Here is a 9,083-nt window from a genome sequence, read left to right on the forward strand (position 1 = left end):
CATGAATACTACGGAATATTATTATTCTATAAGAAACCACAAATGGTTGGACTCTAGAGAAGCATGGAATGACTTATGGAATCTGATGCTGAGCAAAGGAAATATAATGAAGAGAATAAAGTATTCTTCAACAGCATTATGAGATGAACAACCTTGATGGATGCAACTCCTCTTGACAGTCCAGAGAGCTGGGACAACTGTATTACACTGGTTATGTACTATATTATTCCTCACCAGAGGAAGAAAAACAAAACAAAACAAGACACCTAGAAAAAAAAAAACATTCTTACTGAATCTGATGAACACTTTATAAAAAGTATCACTTATGTATCTCTTTCTCTTAATCCTAATTCTTCAGGCCAAAAATTACTAATTTGTAAATATGTTTAACAAAATATATATGTAAAATGCTAACTTGACTGTTCCGTACTGAGGGAGTGGGGTGTGAAGGAAGCAGGGAGGGAAATGTTGTAATTTGGAAATATGCATGTACAAATGGATGACAATTTAAAAAAAGAAAAATGAATTGTTATATCCTACTTTTTACAATTTTAGCTTTCTTCAGCAACAGTAATTCATTATTAGCTTATCATGTGCCAGGAATTTTTTAAGTACTAGGAAACTGTAGAAAAAGAAAATATAGCATGTAGTTTCTGTGCTCAAAGAGCTTATATTTTAGTAGGTAATCAAATGTAGAAAATTGTTTTGCAAGATATATGCAGTATAAAAGAAATCTAATCGCTCGCTCTCCCCAGCCACCATGTTTTCCGACAGGACCCGGCTTTAGTTTGCCCCATAAGGAAATGGCCAGGGCTGGTCCTGGAGCCCTAGGGCCATTGCTGCTAAGGAGCCCAAGCTAAAGAAGCTGGAGGGAGACCATGGTGTCCAGCAGTAACTGGCTGTCCAGGGTTAATGTGGTGCTGGTGATGGCCTATGGGAGTTGGTATTTGTGCTGCTGTTCATTTTTGTGAAGAGGCAGACCATGCAATTTGTTATGAAGTCTCAAAGAGGTCCTCATGTCCCTGTGGGACACAATGCTCCCAAGGATCTGAAGGAAGATATTGACATCTGACTATCCAAGGTCCAGGATGTAAAGTATGAACCCCAGCTTCTTGAAGAGAATGATGCCAGACTTTTGCAGCTGGAGACACCAGGAAATCAACATTGCTACAACTACTTGTACAGAATGAAAGCATTGGATGCCATTCGTGCCTCTGGTAAGGGTCACTCAGAGATACCATTCTATTTAGAAGGCCAGCATCCTCATTCTCTGATGGGCAAGAATTTCTGCTCCTGTCTGCTGGAGCTTGGGTGTCCACAAAGCTCTCATTGATACCTTCCTAGATGGCTATGAAGCAGCTCTATATGGAATTGGTGTCTTTGGCCAGACTGAATATCTACACTATCAGGAAGCACTGAGTGAACTAGCTGCTGCTGTCAAAGCTCGAGGTGGAAGTTCCCAGTGACAGCACCAGTCAGCAGCTAAGTATCTAATACAGTCTCCTGAAGTTTCCTCCCCAACAACTATCCAAGTCACTTATCTGCCTGCCAGCCAGAAGAGTAAAAGAGCTAAGCACTTCCTAGAAATGAAGAGTTTTAAGGATAACTATAACACCCTAGAGAGCACTCTCTGTCTGACTGAATTTGGGGATAGCCATAGTCAATATGGTTCTACTATGAGATTCCAGTCTTAGTACCCAGGGATTTCTCCAGGGCAGGAGACAGCAGTATTATTGTTATTATGCTCAGAATTTTCTGAAATGTGTTCCTGGAAATCCTTCCTTAGCTTATCTCTCTATCTGTTGTAGAACTTGAAGTTCCATGAGGCCCTTGGGATTCTCCCTCTCTAAAAGCATTTTCATGGAGTTGAATCCACATATTTTTCTTCTTTCTGTGTCACTTCCTCCTTACCTATTTTATTATTGATCATGATTATTTTTTGACCTCTCCCAAAAGCAGATTTATTCTATATAGGTTAGTGGGGGTAGGAGGGGGGCACTTATGTTGGAAGTGGAAACCATATCTTACCTACTTGGATGGGGACTCTAGCCCATGGTTATATTATTTAAAGTCGTGGTGTGAAAAAAGGGTGGACAGGAGCTAGGGTGTTATACTTAAAACAAACCCTATTCAAATTTGTGTTGTGTTTAGTGTACTGCCTTGCAATCAAGATGAGACTTAGAGGAACTGATGTGATATAGCCACTAATTCCATATTCCCCTTCCCCTGCCTCCCCAAGAAGTCACTGTACTAGTCTTTCTTTATAAAATGGTTATTTAATAAAAACAGCCAAAAAATAAAAAAAAAGAAATCTAATCTCTTATGGATGGTATGAGAATTGGGTGTGAACAAGGGTAGATATCCTAGTGAAAGTGAGATTTGAGTTGAATCTTGAAGGAAACAAGATCAACCAAGAGGCATTACCATAGCAAAGGTTTGCCTCATATGGGTAAAAAAGGGAGTAAAGTCCAACATTGATGGGAGAGTTTTGAAGCCAGTAGCAGACTTAGGTATAGCATAGGTCAAGTCACAACTCAGCAGAGCAGTAGTGAAAGTACCAAAATTAGCTAATAAGGCAAAATTCCAACCCAAGAGTGCTGCTGCAAAAGGAAAGACAGAATTGGGCTACCCTAACACAGGGAACAAACCAGTAATATCTGACAGAGATGCCAGAGTAGAAAACCAGGGATGAAACCCCCAGCTCCTAGCACAAAAACTTGGCAGTGTCCCCTTTGCACAAGGAGCCAAGTTCATCTATCAAAATGATTAAAAATGAAAAACCATAAAGAAGTCTAATGAAAGAACATAACTATTTTCCTAAGCATGATAAAAATACCATCTCAGAAGGGGCAAACAGTGACAACAATAGATATTTCAAGAAAATCAGAGGACTTTCAAACTTACCTCAAGAGTTTTTTAATTGGTTTCAAATCAATAAGAACCTTCACAAAGAGTTGAAAATGAATTTTAAAATCCAAAGAATAGAGGAAGAAGAAAAATGGAGAAAAGAAATTAGAGCTATGCAGAGAAATTTTGAAAAAATGACTGAAGAAAACAACACCTTTAAAAATAAAGTTGGCAAAATGGAAAAAGAAAACAACTTATTTAAAAGTAAATTTAATAAACTGTAAAAGGAAAGAAACTCATCAAAAATGAAAAATGACCAATGGGAAAAGGAAAAGCACTCAACAAAAATTTAAATTTTCCAATAAAAAAAGGAAACACAAATATTAACTGAAGAAAAGTAAACCCTAAATATTAGACTTGTACAAATAAAAATATGAAATACCAAGATTCCATCAATAAAAACAAAGGTATGAAAAAGAAAACAAAATTTATGTACTTTTTAGTAAAAAATGACTGACTTAGAAAACAGATCCAGAAGAGAAAATTTGTGAATTATTAGTCTATGTGAGATATACAATCAGGAAAAGAATCTGGAAATATTTTCTAGAAATTTATCATGGAAAACTGCCTTAATATAATAAAAACAAGAAGATAATAGTCCTCGAAAGAATCCATTGATTGCCCCAGAAACCTTTCCCAATATAAAAACTCTAATGATTATTGCAGTCAAATTTCATAATTATCAGTTCATTGAGAAAATGTCTAAAGAAGTCAAAAACAATCAATTGAAATGTCAGGAAACTTTATTGTCAGCTTCAAAATTAAAGGGTCAGAGGTTTTGGAAAAGAAGGAGGTTGGAATACACTCAAGAATCAATAACTTGCAAAACTCAGTATGTTATTTTAGGTAAAAAGATGGATATTCAGTTAATTTGAAGATTTTCAAACTTAGATAAAAAGACAATAACAACATAAATTTTGATCTGTATAAAATAAGACTTAAGGGACAGTGAAAAGAAAAATGGAAAAAAAGAATTTAGTCAATAAGAATAAACTGTCTATATCACTCCATATGAAGTCAATACAACTCTTGATAATTGTATTTCTTTTTTTAAATTCTTTTTATTTGTTACTTTTTCCAATTACATGCAAAGGTAGCTTTCAACATTCACACTTTTGCAAGCTTTTGAGTTCCATATTTTTCTCCAGCTTTCCTTCCCTTTCTCTTTCCCATAAACATAAATAATCTAATGCAGAGAATGTAGGTATAATTGGAATTTTCATTAAAATGATAAGCAGTAATGAAAAGTCAATTATATATATATTTATAGTCATATAATATTGTTGTAAATCATTGTTTATTAGACAAATACAAATTAAAGGAATTATGAGGTACTACTTCACACCTATCAGATTAGCTAAAATGACATAAAGGGGAGAAAAGATTAATGTTAAAGAGATTGTAGGAAGATTGAGACTTTAATGCTCTGCTGGTGGAGTTGTGAACTAATCCTACCATTCTGGAGAGCAATTTGGAACTAGGTACAAAAAGCAGTAAAACTATCCTTTAACCCAGCAATTTCAATAAGAGGTCTATATTCAAAATCAATCATTAAAAATGGGTAAAGTGTCACATGTTCAAAAAATATTAAGAGGTTTTTGTAGTGGTAAAGAATTGAATTTTGAGGAGATGCCCATCAATTAAGGGAATGGATGAACAAATTATGATATATGAATGTTATGGAGTACAACTATTGTTCTATAAGAAAACATGAGTTATTGTATTTTTAGTTAAGAATGGAAATAATTACATGAACTGAGGCTGAGCAAGGGACCAAAACCAAGAGAACATTGTCCAGATTGATAACAACCTTATGAGTTGATCAAATGTGATGGATGTATCTAGTCCCAGCAGTTCATATATCAAGGGCAACCCTGGGAGACTTGTTATGGACAATACCATACACACCTAGGGATGTGAAGGAGGCACAGAATCTGAATGCATACTCTGTTCACTTTTCTAAAACTTCTCTTCTAATTAGCTTTCTATATTATGGTTATATTTCTTTTCCTTTAGTTATAATTCATGTTACCAAAAAATGACCAATATGCAAATATTTTGATCACAAATGTACACATACAACTTTTACCAGACTGTTTGCCACCAGGGGCAGGGGGCAGGGAGGGAAAGGTGGTAGAAAAACTTCTAACAGATTTGCAAATAGATGAATGAAGAAAAACAACTGTGACATGTAATTGGAAAAATGAAATCTAATATCAAAAATTATGTAAAATGATAAGTAGTATCTAGTGAAAGCCATAGCAAACATTATATATAATGTATATTGACTAGAATCATTGTCAATAAGATGAGGGTTTGAGCCAGGAAGCCCATTATTATCACTATTATTCAATATTGTTTTAGAAATATTAGCTTTGGCAAAGAAGAAAAAATTGGAGGAATCAGAATAGGCAATGGGGAAGAAAACTCTTCCTCTTTGAAAGTGTTATGTTGACATAGAGATCTCTAGAAAATCAACTGCAAAACTACTTGAAGCAAGGAATAACTTTAATAAAGTAACAATACAAAATAAACCCACATAAATCAGCATTATATATATATATATATATATATATATATGTATATATATATATATATACATATATATATATATATATATAAAACACCAACAAAACCCAGTAACAAGAATTAGAAAAAAATTCCATTTAATGTAACTGTGGACAACAAAAATACATGGGAATCTATATCTCAAAACAAACATGATATTTTATGAACAAATTGCAAAACACTTCAAACAAATAGTCAAACTAAAAAACTGGAAAAATGTCAATTGCTCATGGATAGGCCATGAAAATAAAAAAAATAACAATTCTACATAAATTAAATTACTTATTTCATGATTTAACAATTAGACAGCCAAATATTATTTTTCAGAGCCAGAAAAATAGAAACAAAGTCTATCTGGAGAAACAAAATGCCAAGAGTATCAAGGGTATTAATGATAGATTTATTCATAAAAGGTGATAATATAAGCCAAATAGTAGATAAATAATAATCTATCAGTCAGAACTGGGAAATTGGGAAGAGCTTATGATCAAACAAGGGATGAAGAATTTTATAAATTACAAAATAAATAGTTTTGATACGTTAAATTAAAAAGATTTTGCTCAAATGATTAGGGAAACAGTTTTCACATCATTTCTAATATATTCAAAGAACTGGGTCAAATTTATAAGAATCCAGATCATTCTTCAATTGATAAATCATCAAAGCACATTAGCAGGCACTTTTCATATGTAGAAGTTAATGCTATCTATCTACAGTATTATGAAAAATGTTCTAAATCCTTATTTCTTAGATAAATGCAAATTAAAACAACACTGAGGTACTATCTCACACCTCTGAGATTGACCAATATGTCAAAAATAGATAATTATGTAAGCTGGAGAGGATGTGGGAAAACTGGCACACACTTGCGTGATAGGTTGGTGGAGTTATGAATTGGTCCAACCATTCTTGAGAGCAATTTGAAGGACAATCAAACAGTGCCTATCCCTTGATCCAGCAATACCACTAATAGATCTATATTTCAAAGAGCTCATAAAAAGGGAAAGATGCTGATGTACACAAATATTCATAGCAGCTCTTTTTATAATGGCAAATAATTGGAAATTGAGGCAAGCATCCATCAATTGGGGAATGTTTGAACAAGTTTGGATACATGAATGTGATGGTATACTATTGTTGTTAGAAATTATGAGCAGTCAGACATTAGAAATGCCTGGAAAGACTTGCATGAACTGATGTTGAGTGAAATTAACAGAAATAGGAAAACATTGTAACATTAAGAACAAAATGTGAGATGATTAACTATGATGGACACAGTTCCTCTCAGCAGTTCAACAATCAAATATAATACTACTATAATAACCTCTGGAGTCTGAATACTGAGCTAAGCATATTATGTTCACTTTTCAAAATTCTTTAGTCTTTTTGCTTTCTCATGATTGTCCCTATCTATTTGTTCTAATTCCTGTTTTACATTATGACTAATATGAAAATGTGTTAAATACAATTGCACATGTACAACTAATATTACATTGTTTACTGCCATGGACATGGGAGAGGGAATGCAGTATGACATAAAAGTGTGAAAAACAAAAGCTTGTTAAAGGATTAATGTTGAAAACTACCTTTGCATGAAATTGAGGAAAAATATATAAAAATAACAAAAGCAAAGCAACATTTAATATCATTTTAAGGAAAATAAGCCTGATAGGGCTAGAAACTAATCATTTTGCTGACCAATTATACACCTAAAGATTCACGATGAGAAACATTACCTGCCTCTGTATACAGAGGTGTGAAGAGTTAGATTTATATTTTTTATTTTGATTTGATTTGGCTTTTTTTCTTGTGTATTTGTTGTGTTCTTTTTTTATACAATTTTAATTGGAATTGGTTTTGCTTGACTGCACATTTGTAACAGATTTTATTTTTCTTCCTTTTTTAAAATTGGGGAGGAAAGTTTGAAGCAAAGATAAAATTGAATTTTAAAAATATATAAAAAAGAACAGTTTCCTTTGGAAAAATCAGGTTTTAGTTATACGATGTCAGAAGTCAAATTTCAGGAGTGTTAAAATCTGTTTTTATTTCTAGTTCTCTTTTTGTCAGTTCTTGTTCTAATATATACAAAGACACACACATACATATACATATATATACATATATATATATATATATATACCTTATATACACGTACATACATATCATATACATAACATACTTATATAAGTCTACACATATGTATATATTTATATATATATATTTATGAGAGAATATGATTTACACAAGGAAATGAGTCAAAAGTTGTATACCTCTTAGTACATAAATATCATTTGATCTTGAAACATAAAACAAAGTGTAAATTAGGACACACTTTCCAATATTTCGAATATATATTTTCTTTTTCATATACCAATACCCTTCACTCTTCCAAACTCAATATTTTCTTTTAGCAATGAATAGTCAAACTGCAGGTCTGAGTTCAATTCCACTGATATGACATGGGGTAAACATCAGTTTGAAGCTTTGGAGTTTTATAAATATTAAATAGTTAACTAGTAAGAACTATAAAATATGTCTTGTCATCTTCAGGTATAATCATAGGATCATGGATCTAGAAATGTATATGACCAATTGACTTCAGAACTGCAATTGAATGGCCATTTTGTCCAATCTTCTCATTTTACTTATAAGGAAATACGATTTTGCTAGACTGATTGATGTTCCCAGTATAATAAAATTAGTAAGCAAGAGAGAAAGGATTTGAGACTGGTTTTCTTAGTCCAGGTCTCCATTGACTGTTTCTGTTGTTCTTTTGTTTTTTTTCTTTTCCCTTTTCAAGAATTTGTCAATGTGTGTTTTTAGAAATAACTCCAAAGCAAACCATATTCTCTTCATTTCAAATTTTATGAATAATATCCTATAGCATGGAAATATATTAATAAAGCAACATATGAGAAATAAAATAATTTATGGTTTTTGCTTTCTATGTGTTTCTCTTTTCTATTTTTGTTTTCTCTTTGTGTAGCAATTTTAGACATTTCCCAAATTATAGTACTTCATATTCTTTGCTGCTGCATTTAGTATATAAGATTGTTAGCTAGCTACATATTTCAAAAATAAAGTGCTTTATAGACTGTCTCCCCATCACTATAAGTGATTTCATTATTCTATCATTTTACTACACTTGGAATTCTGAAATCTTTTAAAATCGTTTCTTTTATGCTCCCTCTTATCGACTGAACATGCAATATGTCATAATTCTTCTCTATCCTTTCTCTATAGTTTGTCTTATCTTCATCATCTTCTTCATTTTGTATTCATACTATACCATCCATAACCCCTTTGCTAGCTCCTTTTTCTACTTTGTATAATAATTAACATTAATCAATCAATAATAATTTATTAACCACTATTATGTGATTAATACTGAGCAAAAGTTCATATAAATTCTACCATAATTTGGGTTATTTACTTAAAATCAAGTGATAGTAAAGGGTTCTATTTATTGTAACCTAAGTCCAGTCTTATCTGAAAGTGTACCTATTTCTTTATAAAGGTATACCCTATCATGGAATTCTCTGAAATAATAGATCATCACAAACCTACACACACATATATATATAATTATCAAGTAAATTATATTACTA

At 32.3% G+C, this 9,083-nt stretch overlaps 1 pseudogene; it reads left to right on the forward strand.

Annotated features, from left to right (window-relative positions):
- Positions 1–878: 878 nt before the first annotated feature.
- On the forward strand, positions 879–1,694 carry LOC141498979 (protein C1orf43 homolog pseudogene; annotated as a pseudogene).
- Positions 1,695–9,083: the final 7,389 nt, after the last annotated feature.

This window comes from Macrotis lagotis, chromosome X, assembly GCF_037893015.1.
Source record: "Macrotis lagotis isolate mMagLag1 chromosome X, bilby.v1.9.chrom.fasta, whole genome shotgun sequence".
NCBI lineage: Eukaryota > Metazoa > Chordata > Mammalia > Peramelemorphia > Peramelidae > Macrotis > Macrotis lagotis.